The sequence below is a fragment of the Salmo salar genome, unplaced genomic scaffold (genome assembly GCF_905237065.1).
Source record: "Salmo salar unplaced genomic scaffold, Ssal_v3.1, whole genome shotgun sequence".
In the NCBI taxonomy this organism is placed as follows: Eukaryota; Metazoa; Chordata; class Actinopteri; order Salmoniformes; family Salmonidae; genus Salmo; species Salmo salar.
In genome coordinates this window covers 202,501-222,834 of record NW_025550938.1, presented here as the reverse complement: position 1 = coordinate 222,834, position 20,334 = coordinate 202,501, and the positions used below count along the sequence as shown (strand labels likewise).

Below are 20,334 nucleotides of genomic sequence, written 5' to 3'. Positions count from 1 at the left end.
CAATCAATTCAAATACAAATTCCAATCAACACAAAAATAAACATTTCAAAACTATTCAACAATAACCAAACCCAAAAACCAAAACGTCATGAGAGCATCTACCCTCCCCTTCCCACCTACAAACCAAAACCCATACACATATCAAATAACCAAAATTAAACACTCACCCTATACTCCCCGACCGACGGGGACGCCTCCTCCACTCCTGACGCTCCACCGTCGGCCACCATCCCCTCTCCCCTAGAAACAAAAACAATTCCCGGCACACCCACACTCTGTGTCTTGTGCCCCCACTCAAATCCACCACCCGGCCCTCCTCCGAACTCAGACCCGAGCACCCCATGCCCCCAAACAGAAAACTTGCTCCTTCCTCCATCCCCCAATCCTGGGCCATGCCTGGGAGGTCCAGCTCTGCCAGGGTGTAAAGGAACAGGAAGAAGAGGGAGCCCACGAGGGCCCAGCATCCTCTCCCCCTTGCCCTTCCTTCACCACCACCCTTTTACCACCCTTCTTCCTCCTGCTTTCCGGGCGCTCCCCCTTCTTAGGTCTCTTTATTGGTGGAGGGCGCAGCCAGGGAACATTCCTTTCCTCGTCCGTCAACCCCCCCTCGCTTCATTCATATTGTCCGGCAGCCCCCCACCATCTCCCTCAGCTCCTCCACCCGTGATCTCACCTCTTTACTGTCCCCCCACTCCTTCACTCCTTCTCCTACTGGTCCCGCCACCACTGCCATCTCTTTCTCCTCCCTTTCTTTCTCTTTCTTCTCCACCACCTTCTTCCTTGTCTCCTTCCTTTCTGTCTCTTTCTTCTCCACCACCTTCTTCCCTGTCTCCTTCCTTTCTGTCTCTTTCTCCTCCACCACCTTCTTCCCTGTCTCCTTCCTTTCTGTCTCTTTCTCCTCCACCACCTTCTTCCCTCTCTCCTTCCTTTCTGTCTCTTTCTCCTCCACCACCTTCTTCCCTGTCTCCTTCCTTTCTATCTCTTTCTTCTCCACCGCCGTCTTCCCAGTCTCCTTTCTTTCTGTCTCTTTCTCCTCCACCACCTTCTTCCCTGTCTCCTTCCTTTCTGTCTCTTTCTTCTCCACCACCTTCTTCCCTGTCTCCTTCCTTTCTGTCTCTTTCTTCTCCACCTCCGTCTTCTCTATCTCCTCCCTCTCTGTTCCCTTCTCCATCTCCTTCTCCACCGCCGTCTTCTCCGACCCCTCCACTCTCTTATCTCCTTCCTCCTCCTGCTCCTTCTCTCCTTCAGCCTCCTGCTCCTCCTCTCCTTCAGCCTCACGCCCCTCCGATTCCACCATGTCCACTTCTTCCTTTTCCTCTTCTTCTCCTACTGTCGCTCTGTCCTTCTTCTCCCGCCGTGTGTCCTTTTCCTCTGTGCCAGTTCTTGTTTCTTTGTCCCCTCCTCTTCTTCCCCCATCCCCGGCTCTCGCTCCCCCCAGCTGCAGACGCGTATGACCGGTGACGCGCCGGGCATTCACGCCACAGGTGCGTAATCATGCCACACCCGTGACATGCCTTCGGCGCGTCACAGTCCCTCGCCTCGTGCTCCGCAGATCCACAATACCTGCACTTCTTTGTGCTGCACGAGGCGAGGATATGACCATAGGCCATACAACGCCTGCAGAACGGGGGCTGACGTGCATAATACAACGTCCCCCTGTCAGCCCCCAGGGAGAACATCGCCGGCGGATGGAGGTAACCCCAACCCCTCAGGGTCCTCCCTGAGCAACGCCTGGAATCCTCTCTTCCCATCCCAGAAGCCCAGGGAGTCCCTGAGGAGCCTTGCCGAGGAGACATTGTCCATGTAGCGCCCAAGGAAAGTCCTCACCTCCTCGTCCTTCACATGAGGGTTATACATATTAACCGTGACCACCCGGAAATTGGTTTTCCCAGGCTGGTCACCTCGTAATGACACATCGGTCCATCCTTTCCCACTTCTCTCGCCCTCCTCATCACGTCCTCATACCTGTCTTCTTTGTGGAGCGTCACGTCGTAAGCCACCTCCAGTGGGTTCGCCTGGAGGCACAACACTTCCCCCACCTCCAACTTTAGGATCCCAATCAAAATTTTTCTCCCAAAGGTCTCCCTCCCAAACGGCTCCATCTCCTTGTTCCTCCAGGCGAACCTCACCGTGTTCGCTATCCCGACTCCAGGCATCTTGTTTGGAGCATGTCGAGCCATCTTGAAAAAAAAGCTCTCTTAAAAAGAAGCCACTAGAAAAATTATTTTTGAAAATTGAAAAAAACCGTCTCCCACACTCCAAACCTTTCCTCCCTCCGGCCTTCCTTCGACCTTTTGGCTCAGCGGGCTTTGGGGCACCTCGGTACCAAGCTTGATCTGAGCCAAAAGGCCGAGAAACGATAACCCACAAATTGACCCCTGCACCCGCCGGTGCCCGGGGCCTCGGCAGACCTCATCGGTTTGGCAAAAGTTGGCTCCTCCTCACCCAACGCTTCCCTGGTGACAGGCGGGTGTGTTTTTTTTAAAAGTCGCTAATGCGTCGTTAGGTCACTAGCTCTTTAATCCTAGTGCGACTATTTGTTCAATGCCCGGCAAATACACCAGTCATCGTCGGGCTTGAACTCAATTGCCCGAGCGACTACTTTGAGTGGAAAAAATACGCCGGTCGGTCAGCCGGCTTCAAGTCAAACGCCTGAGCAAAAGTCTCGGCGTCATCTCTGTCAATTTCTCTTGAAACAAGATACCGGGCTCTGCCAGAAGCAAAGCCCTTCCAAAAATACGTTGAACTCGTAAGTGTTCCTCTCCACGGAAGTCTTTAGTAAAAGGCGAAAGGCTTGTGCGTAATGAAGAGAAACCAGAGTCGTATGGAAGTCAGAGGTCGGGGCCCGAGACACACACGGTGCACTCTAGGCCGGGTCCCCGCGGGTGGTCCCCGAACCCACTCTTCCAAGTTTTCGAGGGCTGTGGGTAAAAAGTCACAGACAGACAGACAGACAGACAGACAGACAGACAGACAGACAGACAGACAGACAGACAGACAGACAATAGATAGATAGACAATCCTGGTGAAGTGATTGTATTTTTGGGGGGGGCTCAAAACACACACACACACACAATCCTGGTGAAGTGATTGTATTTTTTTGGGGGGCTCAAAAACACACACACACACACACACACACACACACACACACACACACACACACACACACACACACACACTCTCCTGGCCAATGTTTTTTTTTTTTTTTTTTTTTTTAAGTAAAATGGCGGGAAAACGGGGACCCCCATGAAGGGGCTTCGCACTTGTTTCAGTTTGGATGATTCTTCTTTTTCATTCCTTCTCTTCTTCTGCTAGCTGTTTTACATAGCTTGGTGTATTTCTTTTTCCTTGACAATGGGAGAAAAGTGTTGCACCGTTCCCGGAGGTACTGCAATACCGGGTCGATGCGTGGAGCGGACGGAGCAAGCCCCATTTCCGACTCCCTGTTCGAAAAATCCATTTAATATGTAGTCCCCCGATGGGGGACGTATCAGATATTAAACTGATAAGAACAGATTTTTTTTTTACAAAATATATTTATTACGTTCCAAACCAACCAAAATTTTCCACACATCAATCAATTCAAATACAAATTCCAATCAACACAAAAATAAACATTTCAAAACTATTCAACAATAACCAAACCCAAAAACCAAAACGTCATGAGAGCATCTACCCTCCCCTTCCCACCTACAAACCAAAACCCATACACATATCAAATAACCAAAATTAAACACTCACCCTATACTCCCGACCGACGGGGACGCCTCCTCCACTCCTGACGCTCCACCGTCGGCCACCATCCCCTCTCCCCTAGAAACAAAAACAATTCCCGGCACACCCACACTCTGTGTCTTGTGCCCCCCACTCAAATCCACCACCCGGCCCTCCTCCGAACTCAGACCCGAGCACCCCATGCCCCCAAACAGAAAACTTGCTCCTTCCTCCATCCCCCAATCCTGGGCCATGCCTGGGAGGTCCAGCTCTGCCAGGGGTGTAAAGGAACAGGAAGAAGAGGGAGCCCACGAGGGCCCAGCATCCTCTCCCCTTGCCCTTCCTTCACCACCACCCTTTTACCACCCTTCTTCCTCCTGCTTTCCGGGCGCTCCCCTTCTTAGGTCTCTTTATTGGTGGAGGGCGCAGCCAGGGAACATTCCTTTCCTCGTCCGTCAACCCCCCCTCGCTTCATTCATATTGTCCGGCAGCCCCCCCACCATCTCCCTCAGCTCCTCCACCCGTGATCTCACCTCTTTACTGTCCCCCCACTCCTTCACTCCTTCTCCTACTGGTCCCGCCACCACTGCCATCTCTTTCTCCTCCCTTTCTTTCTCTTTCTTCTCCACCACCTTCTTCCTTGTCTCCTTCCTTTCTGTCTCTTTCTTCTCCACCACCTTCTTCCCTGTCTCCTTCCTTTCTGTCTCTTTCTCCTCCACCACCTTCTTCCCTGTCTCCTTCCTTTCTGTCTCTTTCTCCTCCACCACCTTCTTCCCTCTCTCCTTCCTTTCTGTCTCTTTCTCCTCCACCACCTTCTTCCCTGTCTCCTTCCTTTCTATCTCTTTCTTCTCCACCGCCGTCTTCCCAGTCTCCTTTCTTTCTGTCTCTTTCTCCTCCACCACCTTCTTCCCTGTCTCCTTCCTTTCTGTCTCTTTCTTCTCCACCACCTTCTTCCCTGTCTCCTTCCTTTCTGTCTCTTTCTTCTCCACCTCCGTCTTCTCTATCTCCTCCCTCTCTGTTCCCTTCTCCATCTCCTTCTCCACCGCCGTCTTCTCCGACCCCTCCACTCTCTTATCTCCTTCCTCCTCCTGCTCCTTCTCTCCTTCAGCCTCCTGCTCCTCCTCTCCTTCAGCCTCACGCCCCTCCGATTCCACCATGTCCACTTCTTCCTTTTCCTCTTCTTCTCCTACTGTCGCTCTGTCCTTCTTCTCCCGCCGTGTGTCCTTTTCCTCTGTGCCAGTTCTTGTTTCTTTGTCCCCTCCTCTTCTTCCCCCATCCCCGGCTCTCGCTCCCCCCCCAGCTGCAGACGCGTATGACCGGTGACGCGCCGGGCATTCACGCCACAGGTGCGTAATCATGCCACACCCGTGACATGCCTTCGGCGCGTCACAGTCCCTCGCCTCGTGCTCCGCAGATCCACAATACCTGCACTTCTTTGTGCTGCACGAGGCGAGGATATGACCATAGGCCATACAACGCCTGCAGAACGGGGGCTGACGTGCATAATACAACGTCCCCCTGTCAGCCCCCAGGGAGAACATCGCCGGCGGATGGAGGTAACCCCCCAACCCCTCAGGGTCCTCCCTGAGCAACGCCTGGAATCCTCTCTTCCCATCCCAGAAGCCCAGGGAGTCCCTGAGGAGCCTTGCCGAGGAGACATTGTCCATGTAGCGCCCAAGGAAAGTCCTCACCTCCTCGTCCTTCACATGAGGGTTATACATATTAACCGTGACCACCCGGAAATTGGTTTTTCCCAGGCTGGTCACCTCGTAATGACACATCGGTCCATCCTTTCCCACTTCTCTCGCCCTCCTCATCACGTCCTCATACCTGTCTTCTTTGTGGAGCGTCACGTCGTAAGCCACCTCCAGTGGGTTCGCCTGGAGGCACAACACTTCCCCCACCTCCAACTTTAGGATCCCAATCAAAATTTTTCTCCCAAAGGTCTCCCTCCCAAACGGCTCCATCTCCTTGTTCCTCCAGGCGAACCTCACCGTGTTCGCTATCCCGACTCCAGGCATCTTGTTTGGAGCATGTCGAGCCATCTTGAAAAAAAAGCTCTCTTAAAAAGAAGCCACTAGAAAAATTATTTTTGAAAATTGAAAAAACCGTCTCCCACACTCCAAACCTTTCCTCCCTCCGGCCTTCCTTCGACCTTTTGGCTCAGCGGGCTTTGGGGCACCTCGGTACCAAGCTTGATCTGAGCCAAAAGGCCGAGAAGCGATAACCCACAAATTGACCCCTGCACCCGCCGGTCCCGGGGCCTCGGCAGACCTCATCGGTTTGGCAAAAGTTGGCTCCTCCTCACCCAACGCTTCCCTGGTGACAGGCGGGTGTGTTTTTTTTTAAAAGTCGCTAATGCGTCGTTAGGTCACTAGCTCTTTAATCCTAGTGCGACTATTTGTTCAATGCCCGGCAAATACACCAGTCATCGTCGGGCTTGAACTCAATTGCCCGAGCGACTACTTTGAGTGGAAAAAATACGCCGGTCGGTCAGCCGGCTTCAAGTCAAACGCCTGAGCAAAAAGTCTCGGCGTCATCTCTGTCAATTTCTCTTGAAACAAGATACCGGGCTCTGCCAGAAGCAAAGCCCTTCCAAAAATACGTTGAACTCGTAAGTGTTCCTCTCCACGGAAGTCTTTAGTAAAAGGCGAAAGGCTTGTGCGTAATGAAGAGAAACCAGAGTCGTATGGAAGTCAGAGGTCGGGGCCCGAGACACACACGGTGCACTCTAGGCCGGGTCCTCGCGGGTGGTCCCCGAACCCACTCTTCCAAGTTTTCGAGGGCTGTGGGTAAAAAGTCACAGACAGACAGACAGACAGACAGACAGACAGACAGACAGACAGACAGACAGACAGACAGACAGATAGATAGATAGACAATCCTGGTGAAGTGATTGTATTTTTGGGGGGGGGCTCAAAAACACACACACACACACAATCCTGGTGAAGTGATTGTATTTTTTGGGGGCTCAAAACACACACACACACACACACACACACACACACACACACACACACACACACACACACACACACACACACTCTCCTGGCCAATGTTTTTTTTTTTTTTTTTTTTTTAAGTAAAATGGCGGGAAAACGGGGACCCCCATGAAGGGGGCTTCGCACTTGTTTCAGTTTGGATGATTCTTCTTTTTCATTCCTTCTCTTCTTCTGCTAGCTGTTTTACATAGCTTGGTGTATTTCTTTTCCTTGACAATGGGAGAAAAGTGTTGCACCGTTCCCGGAGGTACTGCAATACCGGGTCGATGCGTGGAGCGGACGGAGCAAGCCCCATTTCCGACTCCCTGTTCGAAAAATCCATTTAATATGTAGTCCCCCGATGGGGGACGTATCAGATATTAAACTGATAAGAACAGATTTTTTTTTTTTTATAAAATATATTTATTACGTTCAAAACCCAACAAAAATCTTATACAATCAATCAATTCAAACACAAATTCCATTAAACATTTCAAAACTATTCAATAATAACCAAACCCAAAAACCAAAAGTCATGGGAGCATTTTCCCTCCCCTTCCCATCTACAAACCAAAACCTACACCAAAAAATCAACGAAAAACTCACCCCATCCCGACCGACGGGGACGCCTTCTCCACTCCTGACGCTCCCCCGTCGGCCGCCATCCCCTCTCCCCTGGATGCGGTAACAGCGCCCGACACACACTCACCCTGCGTCCCGTACCCCACACTTAGGTCTACCACCCTGCCCTCCTCCTGACTCCGGCCCGGGGACCCCACGAGCCCAAACAGGGAGCTTAAGCCTCCCTCCATCGCCCAATCCTGGGCCATGCCTGTAAGGTCAAGCTCAGACAGGGGTGTAAAGGTGAAGGAAGAGGGAACCCAAGAGGGCCCTGTAACCTCCCCCTCCCCTCCACCCTGATCTGCCCCCCTCCCTCTTTTACCACCCATCCTCCTTGAGCGCTCCCCTCTTTTCGACCTCTTGTATGGTGGAGTAAAAGGCAAAAAGTTTTCATAGCTTGCCTCCTTCTCCACCTCCACCCGTGATTTCACCTCTTTACTGTCCCCCCACTCCTTCACTCCTTCTCCTACTGGTCCCGCCACAACTACCTTCTCTGTCTCCTCCCTTTCTGTCTTTTCCTTCTCCACCACCTTCTTCCCTGTCTCCTTCCTTTCTGTCTCTTTCTTCTCCACCACCTTCTTCCCTATCTCCTTCCTTTCTGTCTCTTTCTCCTCCACCACCTTCTTCCCTGTCTCCTTCCTTTCTGTCTCTTTCTCCTCCACCACCTTCTTCCCTCTCTCCTTCCTTTCTGTCTCTTTCTCCTCCACCACCTTCTTCCCTGTCTCCTTCCTTTCTATCTCTTTCTTCTCCACCGCCGTCTTCCCAGTCTCCTTCCTTTCTGTCTCTTTCTCCTCCACCACCTTCTTCCCAGTCTCCTTCCTTTCTGTCTCTTTCTTCTCCACCTCCGTCTTCCCAGTCTCCTCCCTCTCTGTTGCCTTCTCCGTCTCCTTCCTCTCCACAGCCGTCTTCTCTGGCCCCTTCACTCTCCTGTCTCCTTCCTCCTCCTGCTCTCCTTTAGCCTTCTTCCCTTCCGTTTCCACTATGCTGTTGTCTTCTTTTCCTTTTTCTCCTCCCGCTTCCGTTTTCTCCTCCTCTTCCACCCGTGTGTCCGCTCCCTCTGTTCCAGTCCTTTGTTCTTGGTCCCTCCTTCTACCCCCATCCCCGGCTCTTGCTCCCCCCAGCTGCAGACGCGTATGACCTCTGACGCGCCGGGCATTCACGCCACAGGTGCGTTAGCATACCACACCCGTGACATGCCTTCGGCGCGTCACAGTCCCTCGCCTCGTGCTCCGTAGATCCACAATACCTACACTTCTTTGTACCGCACGAGGCGAGGATATGACCATAGGCCATACAACGCCTGCAGAACGGAGGCTGACGGGCATAATGCAACGTCCCCCGGTCAGCCCCCAGGGAGAACATCGCCGGAGGATGGAGGTATCCACCCAATCCATTTGGGTCCTCTCTTAGGAGGGCCTGGAAACCCCTCCTCCCGGTCCAAAAGCCCAGGGAATCTTTGAGGTGCCTTCCTGAGGAGACACCATCCATGTATCTCCCCAGAAAGGCCCCCACCTCCTCATCCTTAACGTAAGGGTTGTAAATATTTACATTTACAACTCGGAAATTACTCCTCGCCAAGCTGGTTACAATGTAAAGAGACATTGGCCTCTCCGCTTCCACTTCTCTCACTTTTCTCAAAATGTCATCGTGCTTTCCTTCTGTATGCAGTGCCAACTCATACGCTCCTTCCAATGGATTGTCTTGAAGGCAGAACACATCCTCCACCTTCAGTCCCAGGATTCCAATCACAATGTTCCTCCCAAAGGCATCTCTGTCAAAAGGCTCCATCGTCTTATCTCTCCATGCAAAGCGTATCGTATTTGCCTGACCTGTCCTAGGGACCGGTCTCGATGAAGTACTTTGCGCCATCTCCGCAAGGAGCTTGACACACTCTACTCAGCTCTCGCTCTCTTCAAAACAGAAAAAACTGAAAAAGAGCGGCAAAATAAACCAATCGTGAATACAAAAAACCAAAATAACAAACTTTCCTCCCTCCTGCCTTCCTTCGACCTTTTGGCTCAGCGGGCTTTGGGGCACCTCGGTACCAAGCTTGATCTGAGCCAAAAGGCCGAGAAGCGATAACCCACAAATTGACCCCTGCACCCGCCGGGCCCCCGGGGGCCTCGGCAGACCTCATCGGTTTGGCAAAAGTTGGCTCCTCCTCACCCAACGCTTCCCTGGTGACAGGCGGGTGTGTTTTTTTTAAAAGTCGCTAATGCGTCGTTAGGTCACTAGCTCTTTAATCCTAGTGCGACTATTTGTTCAATGCCCGGCAAATACACCAGTCATCGTCGGGCTTGAACTCAATTGCCCGAGCGACTACTTTGAGTGGAAAAAATACGCCGGTCGGTCAGCCGGCTTCAAGTCAAACGCCTGAGCAAAAAGTCTCGGCGTCATCTCTGTCAATTTCTCTTGAAACAAGATACCGGGCTCTGCCAGAAGCAAAGCCCTTCCAAAAATACGTTGAACTCGTAAGTGTTCCTCTCCACGGAAGTCTTTAGTAAAAGGCGAAAGGCTTGTGCGTAATGAAGAGAAACCAGAGTCGTATGGAAGTCAGAGGTCGGGGCCCGAGACACACACGGTGCACTCTAGGCCGGGTCCCCGCGGGTGGTCCCCGAACCCACTCTTCCAAGTTTTCGAGGGCTGTGGGTAAAAAGTCACAGACAGACAGACAGACAGACAGACAGACAGACAGACAGACAGACAGACAGACAGACAGACAGACAGATAGATAGATAGACAATCCTGGTGAAGTGATTGTATTTTTGGGGGGGCTCAAAAACACACACACACACACAATCCTGGTGAAGTGATTGTATTTTTTGGGGGGCTCAAAACACACACACACACACACACACACACACACACACACACACACACACACACACACACACACACTCTCCTGGCCAATGTTTTTTTTTTTTTTTTTTTTTAAGTAAAATGGCGGGAAAACGGGGACCCCCATGAAGGGGCTTCGCACTTGTTTCAGTTTGGATGATTCTTCTTTTTCATTCCTTCTCTTCTTCTGCTAGCTGTTTTACATAGCTTGGTGTATTTCTTTTTCCTTGACAATGGGAGAAAAGTGTTGCACCGTTCCCGGAGGTACTGCAATACCGGGTCGATGCGTGGAGCGGACGGAGCAAGCCCCATTTCCGACTCCCTGTTCGAAAAATCCATTTAATATGTAGTCCCCCGATGGGGACGTATCAGATATTAAACTGATAAGAACAGATTTTTTTTGAAAAATAATTTATTACATTCAATGCCATTCATACAATACAAAACAATACAAACTCATACATTCCATCCAAACACAAATAATAATGGCATTTTTAATTCAAAAACCAAACGAAAACCCAAAACAAAAACTCAGGGGAGCATCATCCCTCCCCGTCATCCTAAACACTAACTTTCCCTATCTTCCCGTCCCTAATCTAAAATAACCCCAGCCCTAATCCCCCCTTCCATCTCTCCCGGGCAGCATGCTGCCCCACTTCCTCTCCTCCCTCTTCATCCTCCCTCTCAAATCTCCTTCCACCCTCCTCACTATTCCTTCCACCCCCAATCTTTCCCTGTCTTAACCATGTTCTGCCTGGCTTCCCACAGCCCCCGCTTAAAGAGGCTCATGAGAAGCCAGAGCAGAAACCTATCCCTATCCGTCCCCCTCGCTCTCCCTACACCTCTCTCTAGCCTAGCCCAAGTCAAAACAAAATCCCCTCTAACCCTTCCTAACAACACCCGTGCCTTTGCCCATACTACTCCGGCAATGGCACAGTCCCAAAAGACATGGCGCACAGTCTCCTCCCTGCCACAAGAAAGTCTTGGACAGGTGGGGGATCGCGCCAAGCTATGCCGGTACATGGTGGAGCGTACCGGCAAACACTTGTGGAGGCTCAACCAATTCAGGTCCTTGAGCCTGTTGTCTAGACCCCGCGCCTGCACTCCCTCCCAGACCACCGCCGGGATGCCCACTACAGGTGCCGGACTTACTGCCCGTCTGACCTCCTCGTACAGGTGCCTGTGGTCTAAACCTACTCGGGCAACTTCAACCTCGGGGTGTGCGCGCAGCCACTTGGCCGCATGACCAAAGTGCCACGGCAGCTGTTCCGCCCGAGGACCCGTGTTAGACCACACCATTACGCTTCTCGCCTGATACGAGAAGAACACCCGCAGGAGGTAACCGGACGGGTGTAGTACCGGCTGAGCAAGCTCCGTTAACAGAAAAGAAACAAAAATTGCGTCCAGCTTGAGGGGGAGATGTGGTACCCCCCTACCTCCCTCCCCGATGGGACAGATCATGCGTGCCCTGGCGACCCACTCGTACCTGCCACCCCACATGAACTGAAACACTAGCCTCACTAGAGGCCTCCTCAGACAAGCCGGCAATGGGTAGATGTACGCCAAATACAAAAGAGATGGCAGTACATCCACCTTGAGAACCAGGACCTTGCCTAAAAAGGACAAAGACCTAGCCCTCCACATTGCTAGCTTCCTCTGTACCACTGCGATGCCCATGTTCCAGTTCAGCGTCGCTGAGCCGGAGGTCTCAAAGTGGACCCCGAGAACCCTCAGGGCCCCGTTACAGAGAGATAACCCTCCGGGCACATCCGTCCTACCACTCCATCTTCCGAAAAATTTAACGGAAGACTTCGCGTGGTTCAGAACCGCCCCCGACACTCGGGTGAAGTCCCCAATAATGGCAAGGGACCTTGTCAAGCACGAGTCCTTGCAAAGCAGCAAGGAGGTGTCGTCGGCGTACTGTGTCAACTTGACACGGAGACCGCCACTTCCAGGGATCAGCAAGCCCTCCACCCCTGTGTCTGCCCTAATGGCAGCCCCCAGAGGCTCCATGTACAGAACGAAGAGGAGTGCCGAGAGCGGGCATCCCTGCCTGACCCCAGACGAGAGGTCAAAAACATCACCTAAATGACTGTTTACGCTAACCCGGCACCCCGCTCCGACATATAAAGTACGGATCCATCCTATAAACTTTTCCCCAAAACCTAATCTACCTAACACCCTGAATAGAAAGGATCTATTCACGCGATCAAAGGCTTTCGCCTGATCAAGCGCTGCTACCATTAAAGGCAGCCCTCTGTCTTCTACCCAAGCGATGGAGTCCCTGATCAACTGTAGGTTCCACCTAATAGAGCGTCCCTCTACCCCGCACGTCTGATCCTCATGGACGACGTAGGGAAGGGCTGTGCGCAACCGGTCTGCTAAGACCTTTGCTAAGAGCTTATAGTCTACACACAGCATGGTCAATGGCCTCCAGTTGCCCAGGTCAGTTGCTTCCCCCTTCTTATAAAGAAGTGACAGCACACCGACAGCCATTGATCCCCCCGGGACCCCCGTCTCGAGGATGGCCTTCAAGACTTCGAGGACCACTGGTCCAAGTATACCCCAAAACTTGAGGTAAAACTCTGCCGGCAGCCCATCCATCCCAGGCACCTTCCCTTTTCCCATCCTCCTGAGAGCGCTCTCAACCTCCTCGAGGGAGATCTGAGCCTCCATCACATCTCTAATGTCCTCCGGCAATCGCCGGGACAAGTGTTCTAAAAACACATTTCCCTGCTCTACATCAATTACCCTCTCTTTAAATAAACCTCGGAAATGATCAGTTGTCACCCTGACCATTTCCTCCGGTTTTCTAACTATGCTACCATCTTCTTTCCTCACCCCATGCATTATCTTCCTACTCTGTCTGCCCCTAACCGACTTAAAGAACATAGCGGAACAAGTCTCATTATGTTCTAGAAAGCCATTATGCGCACGCTCCAGGAAAGCTCGAGCCTTCCGCTCCTGCAGCTCCCTGAGCTGCGCCTTCAGGTCAGTGGATCTCTCCCAGTCAATCGACCCGCCGAGGTTGCCTGCCTCGTACTCGAGTTCGAGCAACCTTTGGATACGATCCACCTCCCTCCTTTCCTCCCTTTTTTTCCTCTTACAATATCCTATTATAAAAGCCCTAATCCTTACCTTAACTAAGTCCCACCACTCTAACACCCCCTCGCACATGGACCGGAGGCCTTCAAGCCCCGAAAGAAACCAAAAAGGTGTCAACGAAAGCTTGCTCCTCCAGCACATCCCGATCTAATTTCCAGTACCCCCTACCGAAGAGGCAGACTGGCGACCCCACCTGCAGGAGTACCCCGTCGTGATCTGAGAAGAACACAGGCAACAGCCGCCCAGACAACTGACCCAAAGACCTAGATAGGAAAATGTAGTCGAGCCTCCGCGCAACCCCCGGGAGTTGCGCCATGTGGGACCAGCCATTGTCGGAGTAGAGTGCAGGCCTCCATCAACCAGACCATGGCAAGCCATTAGCCCGGTGATGGCGCCTGCACTACTATCACCCACTAACCCTAAATCTATGTTGAAATCCCCTCCTATCACCAAGTGCCTATTTGTGACACACAGGGGCGCCAGACAGTCCACCATCTCCCTCCTGTCTGCCGCCACCTGTGGCCCATACACCACCACAAACCTATACCTACTATCCCTAATAGTGACATCCACCCCCAACACCCTCCCCTGCATTACAACAAAAGATCCCTCCACCCTCACCTCCCTATTCCCAAACAAAATCCCCACCCCCGTAGAATGCACCCCACCTATACCCCAAACTGACTCTCCCTTATCCCACTCCCTACTAAACCTGATGACATCCCCTCCATCCCTCAGGTGAACCTCCTGTAAAAACAAACATCAAAACCCACCCCTTCCAAAAAACTAAAACCGCCCTCCTCTTAACAAAATCCCTCAAACCCCTTACATTTAAACTAAAAAATTTAACAGAAAATGTCATTTAATTTAAAATAAAACCCTACATCAACAAAATGAAAACCCTAAAATAACAAAAAACAGGAGACTCACCCGATGCCCCCTGCTTCGTCTCATCCGGCGGGGACGTCTTCTCCTCTCCTGACGTCCCCCCGTCCTCCTCCATCTCTCCAACCCAGGATGCAGGTATGGTGTTAGGCCTTGGAGTTCCCTGCATCCTGGGTTCCCCACCAACACCCTCCTCTCCTCTCTCCCTAAAGGCAGCTGGACTGAGGTCGAGAGCAGGGGATCCCACCTCCCCAAGCAGGAGTTGAGATCCCCCCTCAGACACCCAGCCCAGCGCCACGCCCTGGGAGTCTCCCTCCACCAGCTGTTGGGGGGCTGAGGAAAACAGTGATGTCAAAGGTGTTCCTCCCTCCCCCATCACCCGCTTGGCCACCCCCTCACCCCCCTCACCCGCCTCCCTCTCACAGCATGCCGAGCTCCCCCTCTTCCCTTTCTTCTTCGGCTTTGGAGGCAGCGGAGAGACACCACTCCCCCTCTCCGCCAGCTCCTCCACCATTCCCCTCAACTCCTCAACGAGGGGCGCTCGACATGCTGTCCCCCCACTCCCTCACCCCCCTCCCTCCTCCTCCTCCCCAGCCCCCGCCACCGGCAGCACCTCCACCACCTCTCCCTCCCTTGTCGGTGTCTCTCGTTCCTCCACTCCCTTTCTTCCTTTCAATTCTACTCCTTCTTCTGCTCCCGTGTCTTCTTTCTCCCTCTGCCTTCCTGCTGTCGCTCCTTGCTCCTCTTCTTTCCGTGCTTGTCTCTTGTCCTGTGGCGTCCTTCCTTCTCCTCTTCTTCCCCCATCCCCCGCTCCTGCTCCCCCCCCAGCTGCAGACGCGTATGACCTCTGACGAGCCGGGCACTCCCGCCACAGGTGTGCAGATGAACCACACCCGTGGCACGCCTTAGGCTCGTCGCAGTCCCTCGCCTCGTGCTCCGCAGATCCACAAATTCTGCACTTTTTGTGCTGCACGAGGCGAGGATATGACCGTAGGCCATACAACGCCTGCAGAACGGGGGCTGACGTGCGTAAAACAACGTCCCCCGGTCAGCCCCCAGGAGAACATCGCAGGAGGATGGAGGTAGCCATCCTGTCCCTTAGGGTCCTCCCTGAGGAGTGCCTGGAAACCCCGCCTGCCATTCCAGAACCCCAGGGAGTCCCTGAGGAGCCTTGCCGTTGAGACATTATCCATATACCTCCCGAGAAATGCCCTCACCTCTTCATCTTTGACATGTGGGTTATATATGTTCACCGTCACCACTCTAAAATTGCTCTTGGCCAAACTTGTGACCTCGTAATTACGCAAGGGTTCCACGCCTCCCAAAGCCCTCACCTTCTTCATGATATCTTGATGCATCTCCTCTGTGTAAAAAGTAGCATCAAAAGCTTTTTCCATGGGGTTTCCCTGAAGGCAAAAGACGTCTTTAACTGACAGTTTTAGTGTCCCCATCAAGACCGTTCTCCCAAACGTCTCCCTCCCGAATGGCTCCTTCTCCTTGTTTCTCCATGCAAACCTTACTGTATTCGCTATCCCTATCCCAGGGACCGTTCTTCTTGGTACTTCTTGCGTCATCTTCTCAGGTATAAAGCTCTCTTCAAAAAAAAGAAGCCGCTGGTGGAAAACACGAGTATTGAAAAACAATTTCCAATAAAGCAAAAACAAAAAATACCGCCCTCCTATCTCCGACCTTTTGACTCAGCGAGCTCTGGGGCACCTCGGTACCAAGCTTGATCTGAGCCAAAAGGCCGAGAAGCGATAACCCACAAATTGACCCCTGCACCCGCCGGGCCCCCGGGGGCCTCGGCAGACCTCATCGGTTTGGCAAAAGTTGGCTCCTCCTCACCCAACGCTTCCCTGGTGACAGGCGGGTGTGTTTTTTTTTAAAAGTCGCTAATGCGTCGTTAGGTCACTAGCTCTTTAATCCTAGTGCGACTATTTGTTCAATGCCCGGCAAATACACCAGTCATCGTCGGGCTTGAACTCAATTGCCCGAGCGACTACTTTGAGTGGAAAAAATACGCCGGTCGGTCAGCCGGCTTCAAGTCAAACGCCTGAGCAAAAAGTCTCGGCGTCATCTCTGTCAATTTCTCTTGAAACAAGATACCGGGCTCTGCCAGAAGCAAAGCCCTTCCAAAAATACGTTGAACTCGTAAGTGTTCCTCTCCACGGAAGTCTTTAGTAAAAGGCGAAAGGCTTGTGCGTAATGAAGAGAAACCAGAGTCGTATGGAAGTCAGAGGTCGGGGCCCGAGACACACACGGTGCACTCTAGGCCGGGTCCCCGCGGGTGGTCCCCGAACCCACTCTTCCAAGTTTTCGAGGGCTGTGGGTAAAAAGTCACAGACAGACAGACAGACAGACAGACAGACAGACAGACAGACAGACAATCCTGGTGAAGTGATTGTATTTTTGGGGGGGCTCAAAAACACACACACACACACAATCCTGGTGAAGTGATTGTATTTTTTTGGGGGCTCAAAACACACACACACACACACACACACACACACACACACACACACACACAATCCTGGTGAAGTGATTGTATTTTTTGGGGGGCTCAAAAACACACACACACACACACACACACACACACACACACACACACACACACACACACTCTCCTGGCCAATGTTTTTTTTTTTTTGTTTTTTTTAAGTAAAATGGCGGAAAACGGGGACCCCCATGAAGGGGGCTTCGCACTTGTTTCAGTTTGGATGATTCTTCTTTTTTCATTCCTTCTCTTCTTCTGCTAGCTGTTTTACATAGCTTGGTGTATTTCTTTTTCCTTGACAATGGGAGAAAAGTGTTGCACCGTTCCCGGAGGTACTGCAATACCGGGTCGATGCGTGGAGCGGACGGAGCAAGCCCCATTTCCGACTCCCTGTTCGAAAAATCCATTTAATATGTAGTCCCCCGATGGGGGACGTATCAGATATTAAACTGATAAGAACAGATTTTTTTTTTTTTTTTTTTTAAAACCCAACAAAAATCTTATACAAATCAATCAATTCAACCACAAATTCCATTAAACATTTCAAAACTATTCAATAATAACCAAACCCAAAAACCAAAAGTCATGGGAGCATTTTCCCTCCCCTTCCCATCTACAAACCAAAACCCACACCAAAAAATCTAAGAAAAACTCACCCCATCCCGACCGACGGGGACGCCCTCTCCACTCCTGACGCTCCCCCGTCGGCCGCCATCCCCTCTCCCCTGGAAACACCACCAATACCCGGCACACCCACACTCTGTGTCTTGTGCCCCCCCACTCAGATCCACCACCCCCTCCTCCGGGCTCCGGCTCGAGCACCCCATGTCCCCAAACAGGAAACTTTCTCCTTCCTCCATTCCCCATTCCTTGGCCATGCCTGGTAGGTCCAGCTCTGCCAGGGGTGTAAAAGAACAGGAAGAAGAGGGAGCCCACGAGGGCCCAGCATCCTCTCCCCCTTGCCCTTCCTTCACCACCACCCTTTTACCACCCTTCTTCCTCCTGCTTTCCGGGCGCTCCCCTTCTTAGGTCTCTTTATTGGTGGAGGGCGCAACCAGGGAACATTCCTTTCCTCGTCCGTCAACCCCCCCTCGCTTCATTCATATTGTCCGGCAGCCCCCCACCATCTCCCTCAGCTCCTCCACCCGTGATCTCACCGCTTTACTGTCCCCCCACTCCTTCACTCCATCTCCTACTGGTCCCGCCACCACTGCCTTCTCTTTCTCCTCCCTTTCTGTCTCTTTCTTCTCCACCACCTTCTTCCCTGTCTCCTTCCTTTCTGTCTCTTTCTTCTCCACCACCTTCTTCCCTATCTCCTTCCTTTCTGTCTCTTTCTCCTCCACCACCTTCTTCCCTGTCTCCTTCCTTTCTGTCTCTTTCTCCTCCACCACCTTCTTCCCTCTCTCCTTCCTTTCTGTCTCTTTCTCCTCCACCACCTTCTTCCCTGTCTCCTTCCTTTCTGTCTCTTTCTCCTCCACCACCTTCTTCCCTCTCTCCTTCCTTTCTGTCTCTTTCTCCTCCACCACCTTCTTCCCTGTCTCCTTCCTTTCTATCTCTTTCTTCTCCACCGCCGTCTTCCCAGTCTCCTTCCTTTCTGTCTCTTTCTCCTCCACCACCTTCTTCCCAGTCTCCTTCCTTTCTGTCTCTTTCTTCTCCACCTCCGTCTTCCCAGTCTCCTCCCTCTCTGTTGCCTTCTCCGTCTCCTTCCTCTCCACAGCCGTCTTCTCTGGCCCCTTCACTCTCCTGTCTCCTTCCTCCTCCTGCTCTCCTTTAGCCTTCTGCCCTTCCGTTTCCACTATGCTGTTGTCTTCTTTTCCTTTTTCTCCTCCCGCTTCCGTTTTCTCCTCCTCTTCCACCCGTGTGTCCGCTCCCTCTGTTCCAGTCCTTTGTTCTTGGTCCCTCCTTCTACCCCCATCCCCGGCTCTTGCTCCCCCCAGCTGCAGACGCGTATGACCTCTGACGCGCCGGGCATTCACGCCACAGGTGCGTTAGCATACCACACCCGTGACATGCCTTCGGCGCGTCACAGTCCCTCGCCTCGTGCTCCGTAGATCCACAATACCTACACTTCTTTGTGCCGCACGAGGCGAGGATATGACCATAGGCCATACAACGCCTGCAGAAAGGAGGCTGACGGGCATAATGCAACGTCCCCGGTCAGCCCCCAGGGAGAACATCGCCGGAGGATGGAGGTATCCACCCAATCCATTTGGGTCCTCTCTTAGGAGGGCCTGAAACCCCTCCTCCCGGTCCAAAAGCCCAGGGAATCTTTGAGGTGCCTTCCTGAGGAGACACCATCCATGTATCTCCCCAGAAAGGCCCTCACCTCCTCGTCCTTAACGTAAGGGTTGTAAATGTTCACGTTAACCACTCGGAAATTGCTCCTCGCCAAGCTAGTCACCACGTAATGGGACATCGGCTTCTCCTTTTCCACTTCTCTCACCTTTCTGAGAATCTCGTCGTGCTTTTTCTCCGTATGCAATGCCACATCATATGCACCCTCCAATGGGTTTTCTTGTAGGCAGAACACTTCCTCCACCTTCAGCCCAAGGATACCGATCAGGATAGTCCTCCCAAAAACGTCTCTGTCCAGTGGATCCATCGCCTTATCCCTCCAGGAAAAGCGCACCGTATTCGCCAGCCCCATCCTAGGGACTGGCCTCCCTGTAGTATTTTGCGCCATCTCCGCAAGGAGCTTGGCGCACTCTCCTCCGCTCCTGCTTTTCCTCCAAAAAAGTAAAAACTGAAAAGAGCGGCAAAATACACCAACCGTGTCTCAAAAAACCAAAAACAACAAACTTTCCTCCCTCCTGCCTTCCTTCGACCTTTTGGCTCAGCGGGCTTTGGGGCACCTCGGTACCAAGCTTGATCTGAGCCAAAAGGCCGAGAAGCGATAACCCACAAATTGACCCCTGCACCCGCCGGTGCCCGGGGCCTCGGCAGACCTCATCGGTTTGGCAAAAGTTGGCTCCTCCTCACCCAACGCTTCCCTGGTGACAGGCGGGTGTGTTTTTTTTTAAAAGTCGCTAATGCGTCGTTAGGTCACTAGCTCTTTAATCCTAGTGCGACTATTTGTTCAATGCCCGGCAAATACACCAGTCATCGTCGGGCTTGAACTCAATTGCCCGAGCGACTACTTTGAGTGGAAAAATACGCCGGTCGGTCAGCCGGCTTCAAGTCAAACGCCTGAGCAAAAGTCTCGGCGTCATCTCTGTCAATTTCTCTTGAAACAAGATACCGGGCTCTGCCAGAAGCAAAGCCCTTCCAAAAATACGTTGAACTCGTAAGTGTTCCTCTCCACGGAAGTCTTTAGTAAAAGGCGAAAGGCTTGTGCGTAATGAAGAGAAACCAGAGTCGTATGGAAGTCAGAGGTCGGGGCCCGAGACACACACGGTGCACTCTAGGCCGGGTCCCCGCGGTGGTCCCCGAACCCACTCTTCCAAGTTTTCGAGGGCTGTGGGTAAAAAGTCACAGACAGACAGACAGACAGACAGACAGACAGACAGACAGACAGACAGACAATCCTGGTGAAGTGATTGTATTTTTGGGGGGCTCAAAAACACACACACACACACAATCCTGGTGAAGTGATTGTATTTTTTTGGGGGGCTCAAAACACACACACACACACACACACACACACACACACACACACACACACACAATCCTGGTGAAGTGATTGTATTTTTGGGGGGC

General features: G+C 52.3%; 6 non-coding genes and 3 pseudogenes across 6 annotated transcripts; all 9 read right to left on the bottom strand.

Moving 5' to 3' along the window:
* Positions 1-2,706: 2,706 nt before the first annotated feature.
* Positions 2,707-2,823, bottom strand: LOC123740515 (U5 spliceosomal RNA). The gene has a single exon (XR_006768399.1). It is a non-coding gene; the product is annotated as a U5 spliceosomal RNA (small nuclear RNA).
* Positions 2,824-3,363: 540 nt separating this feature from the next.
* On the bottom strand, positions 3,364-3,537 carry LOC123740345 (uncharacterized; annotated as a pseudogene).
* Positions 3,538-6,285: 2,748 nt separating this feature from the next.
* LOC123740514 (U5 spliceosomal RNA) lies at positions 6,286-6,402 on the bottom strand. The gene has a single exon (XR_006768398.1). It is a non-coding gene; the product is annotated as a U5 spliceosomal RNA (small nuclear RNA).
* Positions 6,403-6,941: 539 nt separating this feature from the next.
* LOC123740317 (uncharacterized) lies at positions 6,942-7,118 on the bottom strand (annotated as a pseudogene).
* Positions 7,119-9,744: 2,626 nt separating this feature from the next.
* On the bottom strand, positions 9,745-9,861 carry LOC123740513 (U5 spliceosomal RNA). The gene has a single exon (XR_006768397.1). It is a non-coding gene; the product is annotated as a U5 spliceosomal RNA (small nuclear RNA).
* A 535-nt stretch (positions 9,862-10,396) lies between these two features.
* Positions 10,397-10,566, bottom strand: LOC123740385 (uncharacterized; annotated as a pseudogene).
* Positions 10,567-16,252: 5,686 nt separating this feature from the next.
* LOC123740511 (U5 spliceosomal RNA) lies at positions 16,253-16,369 on the bottom strand. The gene has a single exon (XR_006768396.1). It is a non-coding gene; the product is annotated as a U5 spliceosomal RNA (small nuclear RNA).
* Positions 16,370-16,948: 579 nt separating this feature from the next.
* Positions 16,949-17,137, bottom strand: LOC123740361 (U2 spliceosomal RNA). Its single transcript, XR_006768296.1, has one exon. It is a non-coding gene; the product is annotated as a U2 spliceosomal RNA (small nuclear RNA).
* A 2,741-nt stretch (positions 17,138-19,878) lies between these two features.
* LOC123740510 (U5 spliceosomal RNA) lies at positions 19,879-19,995 on the bottom strand. Its single transcript, XR_006768395.1, has one exon. It is a non-coding gene; the product is annotated as a U5 spliceosomal RNA (small nuclear RNA).
* Positions 19,996-20,334: the final 339 nt, after the last annotated feature.